Source organism: Gadus chalcogrammus, chromosome 19 (genome assembly GCF_026213295.1).
Source record: "Gadus chalcogrammus isolate NIFS_2021 chromosome 19, NIFS_Gcha_1.0, whole genome shotgun sequence".
NCBI lineage: Eukaryota > Metazoa > Chordata > Actinopteri > Gadiformes > Gadidae > Gadus > Gadus chalcogrammus.
In genome coordinates this window covers 11,323,908-11,347,432 of record NC_079430.1, presented here as the reverse complement: position 1 = coordinate 11,347,432, position 23,525 = coordinate 11,323,908, and the positions used below count along the sequence as shown (strand labels likewise).

At 46.2% G+C, this 23,525-nt stretch overlaps 1 long non-coding RNA gene across 1 annotated transcript in view; it reads left to right on the top strand.

Moving 5' to 3' along the window:
* Positions 1-23,525, top strand: part of LOC130372572 (uncharacterized) — a 37,340-nt gene that overhangs the window by 8,086 nt on the left and 5,729 nt on the right. The gene's annotated exons all lie outside the window — the stretch shown is intronic.

Genomic DNA, 23,525 nt, shown 5'->3' with positions numbered 1-23,525 from the left:
AACTCTGATAAACATAACCCAAGTTCGCGGGTTAACAGTTCACTAACCAACACAACACAATCAAACATGGCCGATAGCAAGAAAAAACAAAACATTTTTTTTTTCATTTTTTCACCAAAACCGACTCAGAGGGCATTCATTGCTATAAGTGACCGCCGCAAAATCAATAAAAATCGATGCAATGACACCTTTAAGCAATACAACACGAGTGTGAGTGGGGTTGTTAGTTTATTGCATTTTTTATTGGGGGGGTGGGGGGGAGGGCACCAGAGGATCAAGGTAAGGTCAGGGGGGCGTTTGCTCAAAAAAGCTTGAGAACCACTGCTCTATTACATCCATCCAGGCCGCTTTTCCCGGGCTGTTCTCGTAATACACCGAGGCAAAAGTTCTTATCTCAAGTTTCTTGTGCCTGTAATGGTCTGGCCGGGGGGGTCATGGGATTTACTGGACAGGTATCACGCCCGGCCTCCTCTCCCTGGGAGGTTGATAGAAAAGCAGCTTGTTCTCTTCTCCGCTTTCCACTTGTCTCCTTATGGTGCCATCTCCTCAGCCGTCTCCCTCTTTATCAGCGACCAGAGTGCCTGCTATAAGCTTAGCCTGCACACTCACGATAAATGCCTTGTGTCAACATCTCAACATGCTCCTGTCTTCCCCCCCTCCTCTCCTTTTCAACAGTAAAGAATAGATAGATACGCCGCTGGTATTTTGGGTTGGGTGGGGGGTCGGGGGGGGGGGCTGGGATGCTATTTCTCTCCTCGTCTCTGCCCCCTTGCGTCGGAAGGGCCGCCAAGCTCTCAGACTGTCAGCGTCGAGGCGCGTCGTCTGAGCTAACCTGGGCCAGCTCCTCAAGGCGACTAAATGTCAGTCCGTACATTAGCATTTAGCCGCCGCACTCTGCTGTCAATCCGGGTTTATCTTTGACACCCCCTATGGTCTGCTGCACCCTCAACTCAACCCCCCCCCCCCCCCCCCCCCCCCACACTCCCCTCCCATTTACTCTCGCCACCCCGTCCCCACCCCCACCCCCATCTTGCACTCTTTGTGTTAATAAGGCAGGGAGGACAGCAGAATTTATCAGTGCTAGACAATCCCGGCCTTTTGCCCATTACTCATGCCAACAGTGGCTAATTGCTTCCTTTAACATTGGCACGTATGACATTCACCACTGCCTTCACTGTAGGGAGTTGATTCCTTCACACAATCGCCTTCCGTTTAGCTTAGCCTTGCTAGCAGCTAGCCCTACGTTGCTGGGATGAATCACCCATCGTACAATGCTAAACTAAAGTTAGGCCATTTTCAAGTCCCCTCGATTTAAAATCCTTAGGGGAATTCTAAATATATACAGTAAGCAATTTCCTCCTTGAACAGGAGTGAAGAGGGGGATTGTAAATCAAAAGGTGAGGTTGGATGGTCCAATATCTAACAAAGCTTTGTTTTGTTTGGCTGGTGGCGAAAGATTAATGAACAGTCTTACGCTGACATTTTCAACTGGGAAGGACATTGATCCGCAGGCTATCTGAAGAGGCCCATTGTCCCGTTTACCCTGCAAACAACGTCGGTTGGGGAGGTAAAGGAAACGCAGGCTGTACACATTCACATACTATATTCGGTGGATCGGATTTATGGTCATATAATAGCACAGTAAACATACATTTACCCATGCATCATTTTGGGATTTAATTGGAAAGCTCCTGTTTTTCTTGTTTTTAAATATCAAAATTTTTGATTTGTGTTAAAAACATCTAAGCTGAGTTTCTGAGTGTTTTATGTGTAAAAACAACCAGAATTGGCTGAAGCCCCTTGTTAGATGTTTAGCAGGCTGTGCTCATACGCGGTCAGTTGGGACCTTGAAGCACTTTGGCTGGTATCAAATGTGTGCATGCTTTTGGGTTCTATGACCTAGAGTGGGGGAAAAAAGCTATTTGGAAAGACCAACAGAAGTAACTTTGAAAATACCAACTGCCTCTATTCCCTATGGACTCAAACCAGCACTGCTTTAATGTTAACTGGCGTTTGCTGCCAGATTCTTGCAAGCAACGAGAGATGCCCTTTTGGTCTTGGCAAGAGATTTGAATCTTGCGAACGCACTTTTTCTTTTTTGGGGGGGGGGGATTTACACAGTATTTCTGTGGAACTCCTAAATATTACCCTTCACAATTTGTTGTGAAATAGAAATGATGATCTAACATTACGATTCAAACTCTTTCTCAAGTTCTCTGATTTTCATTGACTCACGATAGTGTTTATTTTAAAGTGTTCAATTTGTTATCACATTGGGCTTACAATAAACAATACAATTAGAAAGAAAACAGATTACAATGGACATGTTTTATTCCCCGTCAGTGACTTGGTGGTGAACATGCCCATGAAGATGAATGGGGTGAGATCATATCAGGGTAGTGTCCAACCAGATGTGTGATAAGATCAACCTACAAGCCTCCCCGGTGGCCTATAGGATGGCAGGACTGGGTGGTTGATCTTTCCTTAGGGGCTATTTAAGCAATGGTGGCCGTTTTAGTTGTACGGCACAATGACAGCCGTTGAGGTCTAGCTAGACCCTTGGTCAGGTGGTTTTAAATGGCACCACCTGAACCATCAGAGGGGAAAGAAGGCCACGGAACAAAAGAAAAACAGGGCAACAGGAAAGGTGGCTGACTCAGGCAATCCCAATTTTGTGTGTTCCCACTTATAAGGATGGCTGAGAGTGAAATAGGTAGGGAAATAGTTGATATGCAGGATACAGATTACGCTGGGTAATACAAATACAATTTGGTTGCTACACGTACACTCTGTATAGCTAAAGCAACCGCAAGGGAGCGATGTGAATGCTATTCATTTATATCTGCATACCCTCATGATAAATCAACCGCCATTGGACATGTATGCTCCAATATGCTATAACCCATATCTACAATACGGAGTTATTCACAGATGCTTGTGAGGCTTATCATATAAAAACACAACATGGTGGCCAACTTGTGTATTGAATCGATCTACAAACAAGTTTGTTTGTTGAGGCTTCATTCCAAGTTTCATGCTGATTTTGTGCGTACAAACGCTGTAGCAATAGTCCACACCAGAAGTTGGACAGTACTGGGTGTACAACGGATTTGAGGATACACAAATAAGACCAAAGTACTTATGAACAGGATTTATCTACAAATGTCACTACTGTTAATGCGTGGAGGAGCCAACCTGGATCCTGATGTCACCAAGAGCATGGTCACACATTTATGTTTCGTTAACGTGTCAAAATATGACAATGTATGTTTATTGTTTTGTCTTAGTTTAGTTAACTCTTTGACAATGTAGGAACAAGCATTTTGCCTCCATGGTCATTGGTAATGCTGAGTTTGGCATTTTTTTATTTAAGAGTTCAAGTTAGTGCTATTCTATTTTTGTTGTGCATTTCTCAATTAACAATTTTCTTAATATTTCTTGACTCATTTTTTGGTGGCCTCTTTAAACCTGATCTATTTAATCTAGAAAGTATGGAGTACTTGGCCAAGAAGTTGGTTTGACTTTCACAATATTTGTACAGCCCTTCATCACAGTTAGTCATAAAGGGCTTCACACTGTGTTCTATTGGCATTTGTTTGTATCAACAGGATTTAATTGGCAGTACAACGTTGTGGGCTTTGTAAAATGCGCTGGGATGCAAGATGGGGTGTTTTGTTTTTACTTGAAGTTCACAATGTGTTCCTGTATAGGCAGTCAAAGTAGATTAACATGAGCAAGGTGTCCCTTTTTTTCATTTGCATTCTTCCCTGATTGTGTTGCTGCTGGGACACAGATTAATGGCAAGCTTCCCGAATCCTACGCCAGGAATAGTCCTGCGAAAACGTTTTTCACTGAATGAACTTAGTGAATTAACAGGTGTGCTTCATTTCCCCTCCCGCATAATCATATGATCATGATTCTTAACACCCATTAGGGACAGAAATAACCAAATCCTTATGGCCGTGAACCCGGCAACAAGAGATGTACGAGGCATGACAAGACTCGTTCAAAAATAGACAAATCTTTTACATGTATTAAATGATAAGGTCAATTCCATGAACTGTTTAGTTTAAATATCTCCCGCTTGTTAAAATTTGACTGCAACCCATCGGTTATTTAGTGGCTTTCAGACATTTTTAAAAGGCGGATCCCGGCGGGCCTTTCAGTCTAGCATAGACACAAATCCTTTAGTCCAGTAGCCTGAAATATGTGAAGCGCCATGTGTGTGTATGTATGGGTATACAGAGGTGAATCACGATGTGTGTGTATGTATGTGTGTGTAAAGGGTAATCACCATGTGTATGTGTGTATAGAGGTGAATCACCATGTGTGTGTATGTATGTGTGTATAGAGGTGAATCACCATGTGTATGTATGTATGTGTGTATAGAGGTGAATCACCATGCGTAATACACATGGTGATTCACCTCTATACACACATACATACATACACATTGTGTATGTGTGTAAAGGTGAATCACCATGTGTGTGTATGTATGTGTGTATAGAAGTGTATCACCATGTGTGTGTATGTATGTGTGTATAGAAGTGTATCACCATGTGTGTGTATGTATGTGTGTATAGAGGTGTATCACCATGTCTGTGTATGTATGTGTATATAGAGGTGTATCACCATGTGTGTGTATGTATGTGTGTATAGAGGTGAATCACCATGTGTGTGTATTAGCCCTTTGAGATCTTAGGATGAAAAGGGCACTATAAATTAAATTTATTATTATTATTATTATTATTGTATGTGTGTGTAGAGGTGAATCACCATGTGTGTGTATGTATGTGTGGTGAATCACCATGTGTATGTATGTATGTGTGTATAGAGGTGAATCACCATGTGTGTGTATGTATATAGAGGAGATGCATCTTGCTCAACCATTCCTACAGTGCCTTGCCTTCAGTTTGTTGACATTGGGGATCAAACCCAGTACCTCAGAGCTGAGAGCTGAACACTACCAACTATGCTATCCTGCCCCGCATGAAATGTTTTTTCTATAGCACAGAGAATATGCATAGCTGAACAAGCTGGGCGTACAATGACTGTTCTGTTTGATATCTGTATGGTGTCAATTAATAACCATGAGTGTTTGGCATAAATTTATGCTTACGAAGGGGTTTTGCATGGAAACTAATTAGTATGTGTGCATGTTTATGTGTGCTATTGTGAATGTGGCTATGTTCCTGTGTGGATTTTGTTCATTTGCACTGAGTATTTGCACGTGTGCGCTTACATGTACATGATGGTGTATATTTGTGCACGTGTGTGTGTACGTTGTTGGCCCCTCTCTCCAGTTATTGCTTTTGAAGTTGTTAATTAAACCCTCAACCATCTGGTAGCTCAATGAAATTACACTGAGCTTCTCAGCCATGAAAAAAACACGACTGACTGACTAGATGAATAAATAAATAGATTAATAATTTAATAAATGCTTCAAATATCTCTTGTCTCTGTGCGACGAAAACAAGCGCTCTCATTAATGTGAACTCCATGTGCTGTGCATGTCACCCATGTGCGTGTGCGTTTGTGTGTGCTTGTGCTTCCATGCATCCCCACCCACCCCTGGTGTGAGGTTACAGGCACATGCCCACGTGCACTTGCAGGCTTACAGGTGAATCAAAGACAGCTGTCAGTGTGTCACTCTTTGATCTCTCTCTCTCTCTCTCTCTCTCTCTCTCTCTCTCTCTCTCTCTCTCTCTCTCTCTCTCTCTCTCTCTCTCTCTCTCTCTCTCTCTCTCTCTCTCTCCCATGTGTCCCTTATCTCACTCGCTCCCCTTATATCTCTCTCTCCCGCTGTCTCTCTAGTGAACACACCTAGGTTCACACTTTCAGGCGCGGGAAGCGTCTCCAGTATGTAGAACATATTTAGTAACACAAGGGCGTTGCATCCTGAATGGTGGAAAATTATTTCACTCCATTTTTGCGTAATCGCCGCTTGCCTAATGTTTCCTGTGGCTCACCTAATTCAGTGCGTATGCCAAGAGTTTTCCTGCCTCTAATAGGATGCTGCTGACGTGCTCCATATGGCAGCGTGCATATGTAATTGTGTTTCCGCTAATATCCATGATGAATTAATCCGGCTGGTAAATAAGAACGGTATTGGCCGATAAGTGCATTACGTCTCTGTGGTCGTGTTTGATCCTCACCAATCTGCACCCAGCGTGTGATCATTAAGGGGTGAAACAGGCCAGGGATTGTAGTCAAAGTGTACATAGTAATTTAATTAGCGCATGTATCTGGACGGCCACCTGCGAGGAAATGTGGATGGTGTGTGTGTGCCTGCACGCGTGTGTGTGTGTGTTTGTGTGTGTGTGCGTGTACGTGAGCCACACGGATTCTAATAGATATGGAGCTATGCACCTGCATGCCTATAAGGAATACGGACCTAATCGAATCCAAATGGTTAATTGATATCGTATATTAAACTAAAATTTTTAATGGGAGCTGTACATTCATAAAAGCCCTCTGAAGGATAAAATGGAAACATTCTTTTGATGGTGTAGCTACAGGCGTTTTAGTTATTGTGGGATTAGTGAGGGTCGTTGTTCATAAATTGCGTTAAGAATAAATGTATGGACTTCTTTCAGGATTTTAGTTTTTTATAGACCATGACATTGTTCAGTCATGTAGAATGCAGACACAAACACACACATACTGCATGCACACATACACAAACACACACACACACACACGCGCACACGCACGCACACACACACACACACACACACATTTATGTATTCAGATGGTCCTGCCATTGTTATGTCTGCAGCTGCATGTTATTCAATTAAAAGAACATCATGGTCCTGTATTAATTTTTACATTTTTATTGTGACATGCTTGTCTTCATATTATCAGGTGACACACACACACAAACACACACTAACCCAGTCATCTCCACCATTGGCGACATCACTCATCTACATGGTCTCTCTGCCTCGCTCTATTACATTCCCTGATATTGGGTGGCCCTTAATTGCTCTGCGTGTTATGACCAATAAGATCTACATGCCATTATGGCTCTTATTGTCTCAAGTGCTTGTCTCGAGCACGCTGTTGTTCCCCAACAACACAAACTCAAGCTCAGCCTCGCCGTGGTAACACCTGGCCCTCTTTCCCCCTTGCTTGATTAGCATACACGACTGCAATCATTTCAGATTAAACTGCATTTTGCCAGAAGACCTTTTTTGATAGATTAGGTTCATTCTTTTCATTCCACGCAAGAGTGAAGGGCGCCGTGCGGTGGGCGGGGGGGTAATATTGTTATATTCCTGATGGCAAACTAAACATCTGAGGTGATTTGATGGGGTGGGGGGGAGGGGGCTGTATTGTTTCCAATTGTATTCCACTTTTCTGCCAGCCTTAAACAGTACATTAGGCAGATTTGGCCACAGGCTTGCTATTTGTGCAATATCAGATTTCAATGCTCTTTTATTAACCTGCTATTTTTACCTGATTTGTTATGTATGTAAACTTACTCCAGTTGTTCTCCGTCTGTGGGGACAGGCGCCAAGACAGATTGCATGGAGCTCGGGGTCTTTCTACTGCGACTCTGCTGTGAAAATGTCTGGAGGCGTTGAAGGTCTTGTGTGTGTGTGTGTGTGTGTGTGTGAGTGTGTGGGGGGGGGAGTGTGTGCATTAGTGTGTGGAGCACCTAAGCCCTTTTGTTTGTGTGTGTGTGTGTGTGTGTCAGCGCACATGCGTGTGTGTTCGTGTGTGTGTGTGTTTCCGTTTGCACGAATGTGCGCGAGGTACGCTCGTCCTAGCTCTTTCGTTTGTGTGTGTGTGTGTTTACGTGTGTCCGTGTGTCCGTGTGTGTATGTGCTCTCAAGAAAGTGCCTTGGCATTTAACCGTGGCCGGTGACGTCGCAATAACTCCTCATCCTAACTGCTCCGCAGAGAGAAATTAAAAGATGAAAATGGAAGACTTCCAGCTGAAAACATCGGTGGCGGGGGAGAAAAAAACGACAAGGCAAGAGTCTTTTCAGAGCGGGTGAGAAAAGAGAGAGAATCAGAGATCCATACCATGGTTGTAAAGCAGTGGTAGGACTGTGAGAGGAAGTGAATGAGAATGAAAAAGATCGAGGTAAGAGAAGGATGTGAAATACCCATACACACACGCGTATAGAATAGCATTTACATGGTTTAAAGAATGCTCAACGCAATATTGTTGCATTACAGTACATTCTCTGACTTACATCTGACTCACACAACACAAAAGCGTGGTGCATTTTGAGTCTCTCCCTCGCCCTCTCTCAGTCTGTCTCTCCCGTTCTCTTCACTTTTTCACTCTTTTGCGCTTTGATGAGATTCCATTAGACGCCATTAAATCTCTGCCTAAGAGCCCTCTGAAGCCTCACAATTACAGGGAAAAAAAGGGGAGGAAAAATCACAATCCTCCATCAGGGTGCTCGTCTCCATCGAGGAGGGTGGGTGGGTGTTGGGGGTGTCGAGGAGGGGGGGCTGCGTGGGAGAGATGTTACATAGCGACGCAGTCAGAGTCAGAGGCGAGGTGCGACGTGGGGGCCCCGTGCTTTGGCGCAATTCATTAGAATGACTAAGAGCCCCGATGAAGGCCCTTATGCGATGGAGCCGGTAATGGAGGCGGGGGGCCTCTTGTGGCCCGAGCCCCCGTAATGGAGACTCTTGTGCCGTGCTTTTTCGCCGTTCCTTCCCCCCCTCCCACCCCCCCCACCTCCCCCAACTCCACCTCCAACCAACAAAGGCTTGAGAGGAGAGACACCACCAGGCTGAAGCCATCACCTCACCTCACTCTCTCTCTCTCTCTCTCTCTCTCTCGCTCTCTCTCTCTCTCTCTCTCTCTCTCTCTCGCTCTCTCTCTCTCGCTCTCGCTCTCGCTCTCGCTCTCGCTCTCTGTCTCTGTCTCTCTCTCTCTCTCTCTCTTCGACCTCCACCACCAACACCACCACCCACTTCTGTCTCTGACCTCAACCACCAATACCCCCCTCCCCTCTCTCTCGCTCTTCAATCTCCACCTTCAACCCCCCCCCCCCCCACACACTCTCTCCGACCTCCACCACCACCAACCCCTCTGCCCTCTCTCTCCCCCCTCTCTCTCTCGCCGATCTCCATCGCTCACAGTTGACAGGGTGTGCAGACACCCATTGTGGTTCCTGGCTTGTGTGACTCAAGCGACGTGCTGTCAATTAGTGCTTGTGCGGGGGTGGCGGCAAGCTAGCAAAGATTAAAGCGTAAATATATTATCCACTATTTATAATTTAGGGGTAGCTCTTTTTCCTTTCACTTCTTGTCGTGTTTTCTTTTCCATCTATTTTTCTTTTTCTCATAACCTCGCATAACTTTTATGATTAAAGTATTCTGCGGTGAACCCCGTTAGGTACATTGACATGCTCTAGATTAACACACCGTACTCGCCTTAGATCTCTCTCTTTCTCTCTCTCTCCGTCTATATTATTACATCCTGGAGGTTAACTTGTGCAGTGTTCTTTCCACGCTCTTAAATACCAGTTCTCCTACTGGCGCTTATCAAGAAACCGTGGCTCTGTCTTAGCGAAATGACATCTAGAAACAGAAACACAAGACCTTTTGCAACATGGATTTGATTGAAAAAGAATATGTATTAAGAAAGATGAAGCTCGTGAAATCTCAGGGATTAAAAAAAATAGACCTTTTGGGTGTAATTACACACAGCGATAAAACTCATATCCATATCAGTGTGGGATTCATTTGAGCCGTATAAAATGGATGAATGATGACGACGGGTGGCGGTGGCTCAGGACTGGGTTGTCTGGCTGTTGGTTTGATTCCTGCCTCGAACAAGACACCTAACCCTGAACTATACCGACGACGTGGCTGTTGCCTTCCATGGTGGACACCGCCGTCGGTGAATGAAGGAATGAATGTGTGTATGAAAGGGTGAATGTGAGGCAATCATTTTCAAGTGCTTTGAATGGCCTCGTTTAATAGAGCTTTATAATTGCGGTCCATTCACCATGAAACATTGTAACTTTTGCGGGAGGAAATATGTGGCTAGCTCTGGCGTTCCCTCTCTTACATACTTCCTGCCCGCAATCGGGATAGGACGGTTGGCAGCAGTTAATGCCAGGTAATCTTGCTCTCCATATTTGTGTGTATGTCTGTGTGTGTGTGTGTGTGTGTGCGTGCGTGCGTTCGTGCGTGTGTGTGTGGGCACATGAGCCATAAAGCAGGTTCGCGGCCTTATCGATTTCATGCCCTCTTCTTGGATTTATTCACATCTCCTCTACCAACTACCCCCCCACCCCCCCCACCCCCTCCATCCCATGCATCCTCCTCCTCCTCTTTGGTCCGTTGCCCCTAGCGACGGCTCACCTCGGCAACCGGCGGTAGCGCAGGAAGTGGGGGAGTGGGAGTGTGCTCGGGCGAGCCGACCTCCCGCGAGGGCTGGTGTGTTGTGAGACCGAGGGGGGGGGCAGGGGGGGGGGCTTTCGATGTTTGGGTGAGGGAGGGTGGAGGCGCTAGTCAGGATAGTGAAGAAGGTCTGTTCGCTGTAGGCTTCCTTTTTTTTCCCCTTTGCTTCCCTTTTTTGGGTAAAATAAATGAGAGCATAGAAGAGAACCAGTGCTAGAGGAGGATGTTAAACATCCCATCGATCCACGCTGTGCTCCTCTGGGCCGCCCCCCCCCCCTCCACCCCCTCCACCCCCTTCACCCCCTTCACCCCCCCCCCCCCTAGAAGCCCAGAGGCATTACTGTGAGATCACACAGGAGCAACGCGCACATGAGTCACACACCGAGACGGATGGAGGGATGGATCTCTAGAGAGAGAGAGAGAGAGAGAGAGAGAGAGAGAGAGAGAGAGAGAGAGAGAGAGAGAGAGAGAGAGAGAGAGAGAGAGAGAGAGAGAGAGAGAGAGAGAGAGAGAGAGAGAGAGAGAGAGAGAGAGAGAGAGAGAGAGAGAGAGAGATGAAAGGGATGAGAAGGTGGGAGGAAGGAAGGAAGGAAGAAAGGAAGGAAGAGAGGAATGCATTAACAGAGAGGAAGAGAGTAGTGTGTGTGAGATGGTAGAGCGAAAGAGCAGGACGAGATATGCTCTGAGCGGGTTCCCAGGCCTGCTCTTCCTGCTTGTGAGGAATCTATCTTAAAATAGTTGTGTACTCATATGATGAGTTTGTTTTGTGGCTGTGTGCGTGTGTGTATGTGTTGGTCAATGTCTGTGTGTTGTTTTTATGCGTGTGTGTGTGTGTGTGTTCGCTCTTGTGTGTGTGTGTGTGGAAATGCCCTGTGTCTCCATGTGTTTGTGTCATGTTTATGTGTGTGAGCTTCTTTTGGAGTGTGCATCTGTTATTGTGTGTTTAGTACGATGTGTATGTACCGTGTGTGTGTGTGTGTGTGTGTGTGTGTGTGTGTGTGTGTGTTTACTTTGTCCATGCAGCCGGGTGCTGGCTCAGTGGGTTGCTGGTCCCAGGTTGTGTATTAGAGGTTGATCTTGCGGGCTCGGTCGCACTCAGCCAGTCAGGGTGTGCAGCACAGGTGCCCTGGTACCCCCTTAAGCTCTCTGACTGCAGAGCAATTTACTGGACTGGTACACTGTGTGTGTGTGTGTGTGTGTGTGTGTGTGTGTGTGTGTGTGTATGTGTATGTGTGTGTGTGTGTGTGTGTGTGTGTGAATAGTTGTGCAAGCTTGTGTAGTTGTAGGCAATTGTGTATCTGACTGTGGGGGTTTTGTGCCTACTTGTGCAGCGTCTTTGACTGGCGTGTGTGTGTGTGTGTGCCTGCGTGCATGTCTGTGTGTGTGCGTGCGTATGTTGTAATAAGCACACACACAAACAAAATCTGTGTGTGTGTGTGCATGTGTGTGTGGGTGTGTTTCTGTGTGTGCTTATTACACCTCACGCATGCATCCACACACACACACACACACACACACCAATAATGAACCACCATCATCATCTCGGGGGGGCGGGGGGGGAGAACTGATCTTTGCCCACCCTCCCTTATGCACCAGCGCTCTCGAGGTAGGGTTGGTGTGCAGGAAAGATGGCCGTCGCCCGCAGACGGCTTTCTTCAGTGGAGGCGCCCGTGGCTGCTCTAGCCTCTCCACAGAGACCAATATGCGAGATGGCTTTGTTTGCAGTCTACGTATTCTAAAGCTCCCTCAGGCCTGTTGCCCTCCTCTGTTGACTCAGCCTCCCCCCCTCCCTCCCTCCCTCCCTCCATTTATTTCTGAACTTCTTCCACTTTCGCGTCTTCTTCATCAACTTTTCAAAAATGTCCAAGTCCTAACCACGACAAACATCCAGTAATGACACGAAACCAGTGTGCGCCGTCAGGTTGTGACACACACGCACCTTTTTGATCACTCAGTTTATAATTGAGCGTGTGTGTCTGTGTGTGTGTGTTGGTGCAACCAAATGTGTAGCTCTACATCTAAGTTGTTTGGCTCTGCCCACACATCTCTTAGCGTCTGTGTGTTTCTATTTCTTTGAGGAGGGGGGGTAATGGTTGAGTGGGGGGCTTGTGTGTTTGTGTGTTTGTGTACCCATGGTTGTTTAAAGGCTCCTAGTTGAAACTGCGCCACAATGCCACTAAATTGGCTCATTTATGTAAGCCCTGGGTCCGGAGTCCCCGCTCCCACCCCCACCCAAAAACAATTACTCCACCGCAGACGCACTGTGTGGAGGAGGCCACAGAGAAAAGCCAGAAGGGTGGGGTTGGAGTGGGGTACATTGTTAAAAAGAAGATGACCAACACAAGGATAATGATGAGTTTGATGGGCAGGATGCCAGAAAGTTTTACATTTTCGGTGTTCTTTCTCGCATCACCGCGAGGTGATTAAATCGCTTGCGAGGTGAGGGGGAGAGAAAATAAAGTGCGAGAGGCCATGTATAGATCTCAGCAACACCTTACCTTGTTAACATTTGGAAAAAGTCTCATTACATTTTGCACAGCCATCGCAGGGGAAAAATCACCCAAAAAGTTGTTGTTTCCTGACTGTCAAAGCCGCGCGAGGACGTGAGGTCTACTTCGTTGCACATGAGAGTTCAACTTTTAATTCAGGAGAGAAATTCATAGCGTCACTACTACTCAGATCTCTCTGTCCATATGTGGACAGTGTGTATTTATGCCGGCATTTTGACCATCAACTTGAAATTGAATTGAATCTTTGCAACCCATTGTGACCCTGACCCGGACGGATGATTGAATGAACGAATGAATGAAAGGTAGATGGGTGAAAGCAAGATGGGATGAATATATGTCACCATTGAGGAGTGGACTGGCTGAATATATATCACACACAATGCCAGTCCAAATATGCGCATGAATCAATCATGTAAAAAGTCACAAAGCCTTGCAACCGGCTTCATTAGAATGCTCGCCGATGTTTAAAATGTCCGCCGCTGTGTTTTGCAAATCGAAGAACGTTAACGAGTATGATTCAGAAGAACCACAAAGCAGCCGGAATACCAAGCGGAACGTGTCGGAGCGGTTTTCGCGTGCCACCACTGACACATCTATCCCCTCACCCGAGTCATCTGATGTTCTCACACACACAACCATGACTTGGAGACGGACAGAGAGGAAACCTTCCCCCACGTCTCCGCGTCTCCGAGGGGCGGTGTGCCGTAGCGACGGTTCGTTAGGCACGAGGAAGTCGGTTGCAAACGGCGTCCGACAGCGAGTGGGATCAGGCGTTAGCAGCAGGTCAGCGCATGATGAGAAAAACGTCTGAACCCCTGGAACATCAAAACACGAGGATGACTGTGTTCTGGGTTCTGTGCTTCCTCTGAAAGATATGGATATTGTAAATGACTCGTTGCGAATAACTAATAGCCCCTGTCAATTAAAACAAAGTTGTGAGAAAGCGATCGCAGAGAGAAATACGGTGCGATGATGACATTGATAAGCGCATGCAGACATTAATTGGACGGTTAAAGAAAACTTTAGTGTGTGCTGAGCGCCCATTACGTGGTGGTCAAGGGGTCCGAGTCGTATACCGCCCTTCCGCGAGCCGAAACTTCTTACCACACAACAACAACAAAAAAGCGAAGAGGAAGTGATGATCGGCCGGCAAGAATCAGCTCAAATATGGCTGCCAGCGAAATTATATCATTTCAACTCGGCCTACGGGCAATTTTCGCAGTGATCTCGCGCGGAGACAACGAACTCTGACAAGCGAGAGAGTGCGGACGTTGATTTTTTATGGGCCCCCCTCATATGCAGCTGTGGACTCCTGGGAAAGATTCCAATCCTGGCTTGGATGGAGCAATCTTATTTTCATTACATTCAATAATCTTTTTTTTTTTTCCCGCCCCTTCTCCTAGCTCCTCTACCGTCTTGTTCCCGTCCTTCCTCCTCTTCATTTCGAGTGCCTCAGGCTTGGCAACCCAGCTTAGAACATTTGACACTTGACAGATCCATGTATATATTTGAATACATCTTTTGTGATCGCGGGGGTCGGGCCCAACACACACACACACACACGCACGCACGCACGCACGCGCGGGCGTGTGTGTCGGTATTGTTTGTTTTCTGTCTGTGTGAATGCCGGCGTCTCCGTACCTTGGCACTGAGGAGGACCCAGCTGTGACGGCGTCTCCTTCATCAGGAGACGGTTAGCGCAGAGTGAGGTAATTAAAGTCGGAACACCTGTTTCAGCTTTACGTATCCCCCGCCACCGCCGCCGCTGCCACTCGCCGCTGCCACTCGCCGCGTCTCGTCCCGGTCCCTGTCATGTTGTCTCCGACCCGATGGACGCTCAACCCGCACCTTCTACGGGGCAGCTCTGAGGGTCCGTCACTCAGCCCAGAAGTACGACCTACAGAAGCGCTGGCTGAGCAGAAGGGGGTGCTGAACTTGTGGAGGTTTTTATTGGTAGACCCGGTCCGTTCCAATGGAACAGATGGGATTTCAACGCTAGTTTCTCTGTTCTTTTTTTACTTTTGTCAAAACAAAAGTGCAGTTTTCACCCGCCGATAGAACTGAGATGTTCCGAGCTGCTATCGCTAAAGTAGACTAATTGGAAAAAGCTGGTTTCACCTTGTAGTGTACGGTAACAAAAAAACACTGAAAACAACCGGTTTGGAAAAGGCTATGATTGTGACGGGGGCCGGCTAGACTTTTCAATGTGCATAAGAGCGTATGAACTGAAATAGTGATAACCAAGTTTTAGTTTGGACGGACATATGGATGCACGTATGGATGGAAAAAAAAGTTGCCTAGAAAACAGTGTTTTTTTTTTACAGTAGTGGTGTGTGGAAATTGCCTGATCAGAGTTGTTTTCACGCTTGCAAGGATGCACAATGCTCCAGGAAGTGTAGTTGCACACAGTAGAAAAGGAGCCGATTGACTCCGAACACAAAAGGTGCATCCCCTCCCATGTTGCAGGTCGGCCTGGCTCCGACACTTCTCTCCTGAACCAGGGGATGTCAAGCAGCGAAACTGGCGGCTTCAAGCCCGCCGAGCTGACACCGAAGCCACAGTGGGCCTGGGCAGTCAAGTGAGACACTGTGTTTGTGGTGCTTAGTGTTATTTTGTTATTTTACTTTGTGTGATTATTTCTGCTTTCAGTGTGTGTGTGTGTGTGTGTGTGTGTGTGTGTGTGTCTCTCTCTCTGTAGTGGTTTGTGCATGTATCAATGTGCATATGTGTGTCTGCGTGGGTGTTTGTGTGTGTCTGTGCATGTGCGTACGTTGGTATGCTTTTGTGTCCGTGCACATGTGCATGTGTGTGTGAATCACGACAACACGGAGTGGCGGCACAGGGGCGTGTTTGCGCGCACCTCCCTACCTGTTCTTTTCAATCTTCCGCTCAGCAGTGCACCGGCATCCTGTTGCTTCAGTCAGCAGAATCCATCTTCCCCATCAATTTGGCTTCCACACCTTTTTGTCTCCTCTGCACCAATACAGCTGCGACAAGGCAACTTGTTTTTTAATGCCTCACAATACGACCCAAAACCCTGTGAGTGCCGGGACATAGGTTTCGTTGTTCTGTAAATATCGGGATTCTGTAAATAATGCGATACGATGTACTTATTTTATTAGGAATTTTATATTTTGTGTGTTCTAACCTTTTTTTAACTATTTAGTGTACGCAGTCAGCAGCAGGTAGAATTCAAACCATGGAAGGTACTTTATACTGTGACACACAACTACGATGACATCCCAGCCATGATATGGGCTCATAAAATAAATATTACTAGCATAACACATTGCTGTATAATAAACCATTAATTTATATAGTGGTGGAAGCTCAAAGCCATTTGCTGCACTGTTAAAGCGTGTATTAAACACCGTCTTGCCTTGTGCTATTCATCACACTCCAGATGTGATTCATGACCTATGTCGTCACGGACGAGCCCCCCGTGAGATACTCCATTTAATGACACACCAGTGTTTTCATTTTTCACAACAAGAGAACGGTTCAACAATGAGGCTTACACTTTTTTTAACGTTTTTAAATCGTAATCCGTTTCCGTTTTAAAGAAATCAAAATTAATTCAATCAATTCAATTCAAATCATGGGTGGCGATGAACTTCAAGTACTTTGTTCAATTGGGTTGTTCAAATGTTATTTTTTAGTGACCTCTCTTAGCTTCCAAGAAGTCCTTTAATAAATCCTATCCAGTGTGTCCTATATTCTCTGAGAGGACTTACAAATGCACCTCAAAGGCCTGCCTCTTTTGGCCCATTTTTACGTTAACACATCTTGCTTCCAAGGACACTTGGCACCAACAAACTATGCAAATATATATTTTTCGAAGGACTTTAAGAGCAGTGGGCTATGAAGATAGGAAGATATGAACCAAGGTAAAAGCACAAAATATGTTTTATCTAATACCTTAATGAACCAAACATTTACATTTCCTCCTGTTTAATAGATGGTATCCAATTTGTGTGTGTGTTTGTGTTTTTGTGAGAATGCTCTTGTTGCATGTATGTACAACATGCATACACATGTATTTTTCTTATGCACGTGTGAATCTTTCCTCAATCATGTGATTGTGTAGTGCGTGTCTGTGCGTGAATGGGCACTTTGTGCTGTGTGTTTTGCATCTGTGTGTCTGTGTGTTTGGGATTGTGCTGTCTGTTGTGTGTGAACGTTGAATGTGCAGTGTTTGTGAATGTGCAGTGTGTGTGTGTGTGTGTGCTCTTGAATGTGCATTGTGTGTGGTTGTGTGTGCCATAGCTACGAGAGCCAGTGTATTCTCAAAGGGCTCATTAATTATAACGGGAGTCATTATGCAGATAAGTGTGAGCTCAAATATCGGTGGCAGAGATTAGAAGAAAATCCATTGCTTTTGGGCCTTTTCTCAACTTTCTAATCACCTGTCTAGTGCAGATATCAGGGAATGCGCTTCATCCACCCCGTGTTTCTCCTCCTCTCCGTCCTCTGCCGTCTTATTTTGTAACTTCCACTGTAATTGTCAGTAAAACCGCTCTTCATCATTGCCATCATCATCATCGTTACCATTTTTCGGCTTATTTTTCCCAAACGGTTTTCTTCTGTGTTTCCTATTAAAATAAGCATTTTATTTTTATTTATTTTTTTATATTGTCCATCAAGCAACCACTGTATGTGTGTTTGTGTGTGGTAGTGGCTTTATTTTGAGTGGGTGCTTGCAGCCAGATTTCCTCAGATGCGGTTAAAACTGTTTGAAAATGCTTCCTACCCCACATTTTGAGTATCTATTACTCTTGGTCACGTTCACACATGTGCCGTGTTCCAATACCCGTACTGTCCGCACTTACTAGCCAAAATTTGAGTACACAGTACGTTCCAATTCAGATCCGGCGAAAAGAAGTATACTTCAAGGACCCGGATGCCGTACTCAAAACGGGCTAATCGTGAAGTGTGGATCGAAGGACACTCCCCGTACTCAACGGCAGCCATCTTAGCTACGTAGCGGAAGAGGCGGAGCCAGGCTGAGCCAAAGTCGGCGCATTTTCCACATAGCCTGCATTAATAGTCATTTTGTAGTTTTTATAGTTTTTATAGCTGCTAGGCGTAAAGAGTTCACCGTTCAAAGCAGGATTTTTATTGCGGGGGAGGAGCCACGGTGGCAGTCGTGATCGTCATTTCCGGCAAGTGCACCACAGAGTACTCGATTTGGAACAGCACTCACATCTAAAAAATTAGCGTACTCAAGTGAGTACGGATAGTGCAGATAGTGTACTTCCTTTAAGTATACTCATGGAAGTACGGGTATTGGAACATGGCAATGCACAAACAGCCTCACTATCTTACACAAAGACAAAAACACACACACACACAAAGAGACACACACACACACACACACACACACACACACACACACACACACACACACACACACACACACACACACACACACACACACACACACACACACACACACACACACAAAATCAAACTCACACACAACCACACGCACAAACTCAAAATCACACTCAAAACCAAACACATACACACACAATATCTCACATTTGCAATCACACACATAACACATTCACAAAAATTAAAACCATCCACACAATGCTAAATCCAGCACTGTTTTATCTTTTCAACAACCCTGTATGTGTGTGTGTGCGTGTGTGTTTGTGTGTTTGTGTTGAGATACACATGTCTACCAGAGTATCCACAGGGAAGGGTGTCTTGCTTGGTTTGATCACAAACAGGCGCATGCTGGGACTGTGTGACATTGACTTACCGGCAGCTTTACACATGAATGTTTCCTGTAGGACCAGGCTAAAGTAGGTCACACGTCAGTCGGGAAGCAGTGAGAGTAGTGTCACGTAACAGATAAGACACAAAGGAAATTGTGTTTTTTCAGGGTGGTGTTATTGGAAAAGACAATGGGGAAAATAGCTCCGTCTGGTCGGTCTGCGCTGAGCGCCATCAGACTCTGTGTTAGCACCTTTCTCGAAAATAACACTTTGGATATTTTGGACCACAATATCGTCACATTGAGATTTTCTAGTCTTTTTTTTTGCACTCCGAATGGCGCTCTCTGATGGAACACCTTCAGCAGATTCCAGCGTAGAATGTAATATAAAACAGATCAGAAAAAAACTGCAAGCTCACTGCCAATCTGCGCTACGGCTCTGAGACGAATAGTGATCGACTTTCTGAAATAGGCACACTTTTTCATGGACACGTTTTAAACAATATTGAAAACAAGCACCCAACTGGGTGCTACAGGTAACTAACTGTAACATATCAATCTGTGTTGATATTTTTTGAATTAATTGTTGTAACAAGGATCCTAATTAGAAAAATGTGCCGGTTTTAGAAACTTTTTCAGTTAGTCAAAAGTCACAAGCATTGCTTGAGAAAATAAGTTAACTCCTTAAGTCGCTTACGGTCCCTGGGGTCACCAGACACCTCTGGCCCACTCCCTCTGAAGTGGTTGTCAGGTCATCCTGTCCCCCCATCATCCGGCGATATTGTAGCTGCACGGTCCACATCAACATCTGGACTAGCATCTCGACATATGGGGCCCGTGATTAGGGCAGCCCTCAGTAGCATACCAATAATTCTTCACTCTCAGGGGATGACCAACGTCCTCTTGACGAAGAAAGACTGAGGATGAAGGTGTCGAGCGAACACAACCCAAGCCACTCAATGACAACATACCTGGATGATGAATCTAACCTTCTGCAGGCTCTTTCTGAAGACGTCTCTTTGTCCATGTAGTGCAAGGGCATAACTCGGCAAGAAGTATTCATACGCTCCTGTATCTGAAGGGTTTAGGTTTTTGTGGATATCAACCCCTCACTGTCTCTGTATGGCTGGGCAATGAATTAATGCCACTGCTCTCTGTTGATGATCCACTGCATCAGGGCTTCTTCGTGACTCTGAGAAGAAGGTACTTAAAGACACTGAGTGGATCGGTGTATGTGGTTGCCTTGGTCACAGCTCGCACTTCGGACCTGTTTGACAATCAAGCCGACTGCCTTAGATCGGATTCGGACAATTCAACGCGATTCGATCATCGATTGACAGCTTCTCCCACGTCCACCTTGACCACCATAACCGATGGCAGCCATTTTATCCAACTTGATTCCAAACTCCTGTCGCAAAGGGATCCGACGCAGACAAAGGAGCAGAAACGTACGCACGCGCAAGGTCGATAATAAGGCTGTTCCTTTGGTCGGAGGGCCGCAGCTGGCTGATGGACAGAATTCGCAGATGTCACACCAGTTTCCATACCGACCTCGAGGCCAGCGCTCTCTTCCGCTGCCAAGGATCAGGGCTTGAAAGACGGAGAGAAGGGGAGGCTGCTTCTGCTGGATCTTCCACCTGTTTCATCAGGGCTAAGACAAGTTTATTGCCTATACAGTAAAAGTCTTTCATGCTTATTCCTTTGCTCAAACCCTTAGTGCTGCACTGGCGTCTCTCTTTTTTTTTTATCAGCTGGAGAAGTATTAGTCAATTCGACTAAAAAAAATTCATATTGTACGTCGTCAACTTAAAGTACACAGTCTATATCTGGATCGCTCTTGCTGGTTTCATATTTGGATCCCTATGTGGCATTCTGGCTTCAAGTCAATTCTGTAATATTGACTGCTTAAAAGGGGCATTGTAAAGATAGGCGATTTAAAATGCTGTAGTGAATTAAAGTACATCCAGTTGAATTGCATTGAGTTCTTGATTATGCAAACAATAATTGAAAATACATTTCGTTCTGATTAGTTCCTGGAATCAACTGGCAACGATTGCAAAACAACTCATCATCTGCTTCCTGTATCTCTTCAATTGGATCTACACCTTAAACACAGATACACATACATAAACACACACACACCTTGTTTTGTCGAGGTGGTACCAATACAAACAAGCTAAAAAATTATTGAAGGATGGCGGGGGGAAAATCCATCGACAAAGTAATCATCGACCGCGTTAAACACGCCCGCAGCTCAGCTTCGCTCAGGCCACACGCTGTTTGTGGTCATTTAGTTATTGAGACATATGGGCCCACGTGGCAAGATATTTCACACACACACAAACTGTCACAGCCACACACACACACACACACACACACACACACACACACACACACACACACACACACACACACACACACACACACACACAACCTGTCACAACCACACACAAACACACACACACACAAACTGTCACAGCCCCACACACTAACACACACACACACACACACACACACACACACACACACACACACACACACACACACACACACACACACACACACACACACACACACACACACACAAACTGTCACAGCCACACACACACAAACGCACACACACCCACAGGATTGCACAGGAAAAGCATGCTAATAATACTGGTATGGCTCACCCCAGGTGTTGCCGCGGCGATGCCCTAATGACTGCGGAGCAACAAAAGGCCTGTTTGAAGGCTGTCACTTTGAAGCTGTTCGCCAGCACCAGCGCCACGCTGCTCTGTCCCAATAAAACCTTTATTAGCCATATGCTAGGCGCGGGACATCAGAGAGCAGCCAGTTAGCATGCGCTAATCAGTCAGTATGCCAGCCAGTCGCTGGAATAGAGAAACGCTTGGTGTATTCTGGGAAATAAAAACACATTCTGGCTGGGTGTAGACTTTCTTCTCTCGGCGCTGCGTTGGCGTGCGTTTCCTGGGCTGATAGCTGAAAGTAACGAGCTAAACTAGTGACTGATCAAGAATATTCAGCTTGTAATGCCTGGTTGCTTCTCAGAGTTAGCTGACGAAATAGAGCTTTGATATTTGAATTGGTTTTTTTGCCTGTTCGTGTGTAGGTGTGTGTTTCTGCGTGTGTGTGTGTGTGTGTGTGTGTGTGTGTGTGTGTGTGTGTGTGTGTGTGTGTGTGTGTGTGTGTGTGTGTGTGTGTGTGTGTGTGTGTGTGTGTGTGTGTGTGTGTGTGTGTGTGTGTGTGTGTCTTAAGGAAGACAGCTAGCAGTTCCTGGCAGTTACCAGAGACCTTGGCAGCACATCTCTCAACACCCCAGATGCTATCGATTTGCTGACCCACCCCCTCCACCTCCCCCCCTCCCTTCAGGAGTGACAGTGTTGTCGTTTGGTTACTATTCCTCTGATAGACAGACACTGTAGGACCACACCAAAAAAACACACTCAAATGTCAGGGTTCAGCGGGACTCTGAGGCACCTCTTTGTTCGGGCCGTGTGTGTGTGAGCCTGTGTATGTGTGTGTGTACGTGTAGTTGTGTGTGTGTATGTGTAAACGTGTATTTGTGTGTGTGTGTGTGTGTGTATGCGTTTCTATGTGTCTGTGTGTGTCTGTGCTTGTGTGTGCTTGGCTAGTGTTATTTTGTAATTTTTCTTTGTGTTTGTTTGTTGAGAGTTGAAATTGACTGGCCCGTCACTAAATGTGAACGCAGGGTTCTCGCCTCAAAAAACCAAGTGAGATAACAAGTTATGATTGTCACACACAAACACACACACACACACACACACACACACACACACACACACACACACACACACACAAGTCGCACGCACAGGCATGCAGACTGATTGAGACGGGTCTGAATGGGAACTGTTGTTGTTTGATGGCCTGAGCCCCTCGTGTGAGCCCTGCCCAGCACTGATCCATCACACCTATCGATCCTGCGAGAGGAGGGGGAGGAACCACAGTGGTAGAGAGGGAGAGGGAGAGGGAGGGAGAGAGAGAGAGAGAGAGAGAGAGAGAGAGAGAGAGAGAGAGAGAGAGAGAGAGAGAGAGAGAGAGAGAGAGAGAGAGAGAGGAGAGAGAGAGAGAGAGAGAGAGAGAGAGAGAGAGAGAGAGAGAAATAGGGAGCGAGTGACAGGGAGCGAGTGACAGACAAAGACGTGCGCACACATAGTCAAGTCTAGCCAGGTCTTACACTCCACACACCGCCATCCCACACGCACACGCACACACACACACTCACTCACCAGGTACAGGAGGCTTTGTAGCCACCCTGTGCCATTCATCTGCACTCACCTCATCGATTCCCGCTGCTGAAATACGCCACTGTTTATTCGCATTCAAGCCACCACAGCAGGCCGTCAAAGAGACGCATCGATCGCGTGCATGCGTACCTTCAACGGGAGTATGGGAGTTCAGGGATCCATTCGCCTGGGTGGGGGGTGGGGGGGGGGGGAGAGGTGTATCTTATATCTTATACGGTGACGATCCATGTAAAAGATCGACTTCGCACTGAAACAAGGGTGGTTTTGTTATTGTTTTTTCAGTGTGGGAGAGGGGGGGGGGTTTAGATCTAGATTTGTTATTTATCGTCGCTGTATGTCAGCCTATCGAACGCCGTCGGATCCGGAGAGAGGCTCATTTTCCTGCCCTTTATCGTGTTTAATCTGAACGGCTTGGGTTTTGTTCCCTATCCGCGCGGCTCGGCGGGGAGGGAACCCTCTGTGAACCGCGACCTTCCTGCTGAGGCTAAACAACGGCGAACCCGTAGCAGAAGTACAAAGGGTCAAAGGTCGTGACGCCATCCCCACCTTTTTTATTTATTTATTCTTTTTTTTTTTTTTTTCTTCAGTTGGACGGAGTAGCCACCACCCATGTCCCACCTTCCCCACCCCCGACCCCCCGCCCGCTCG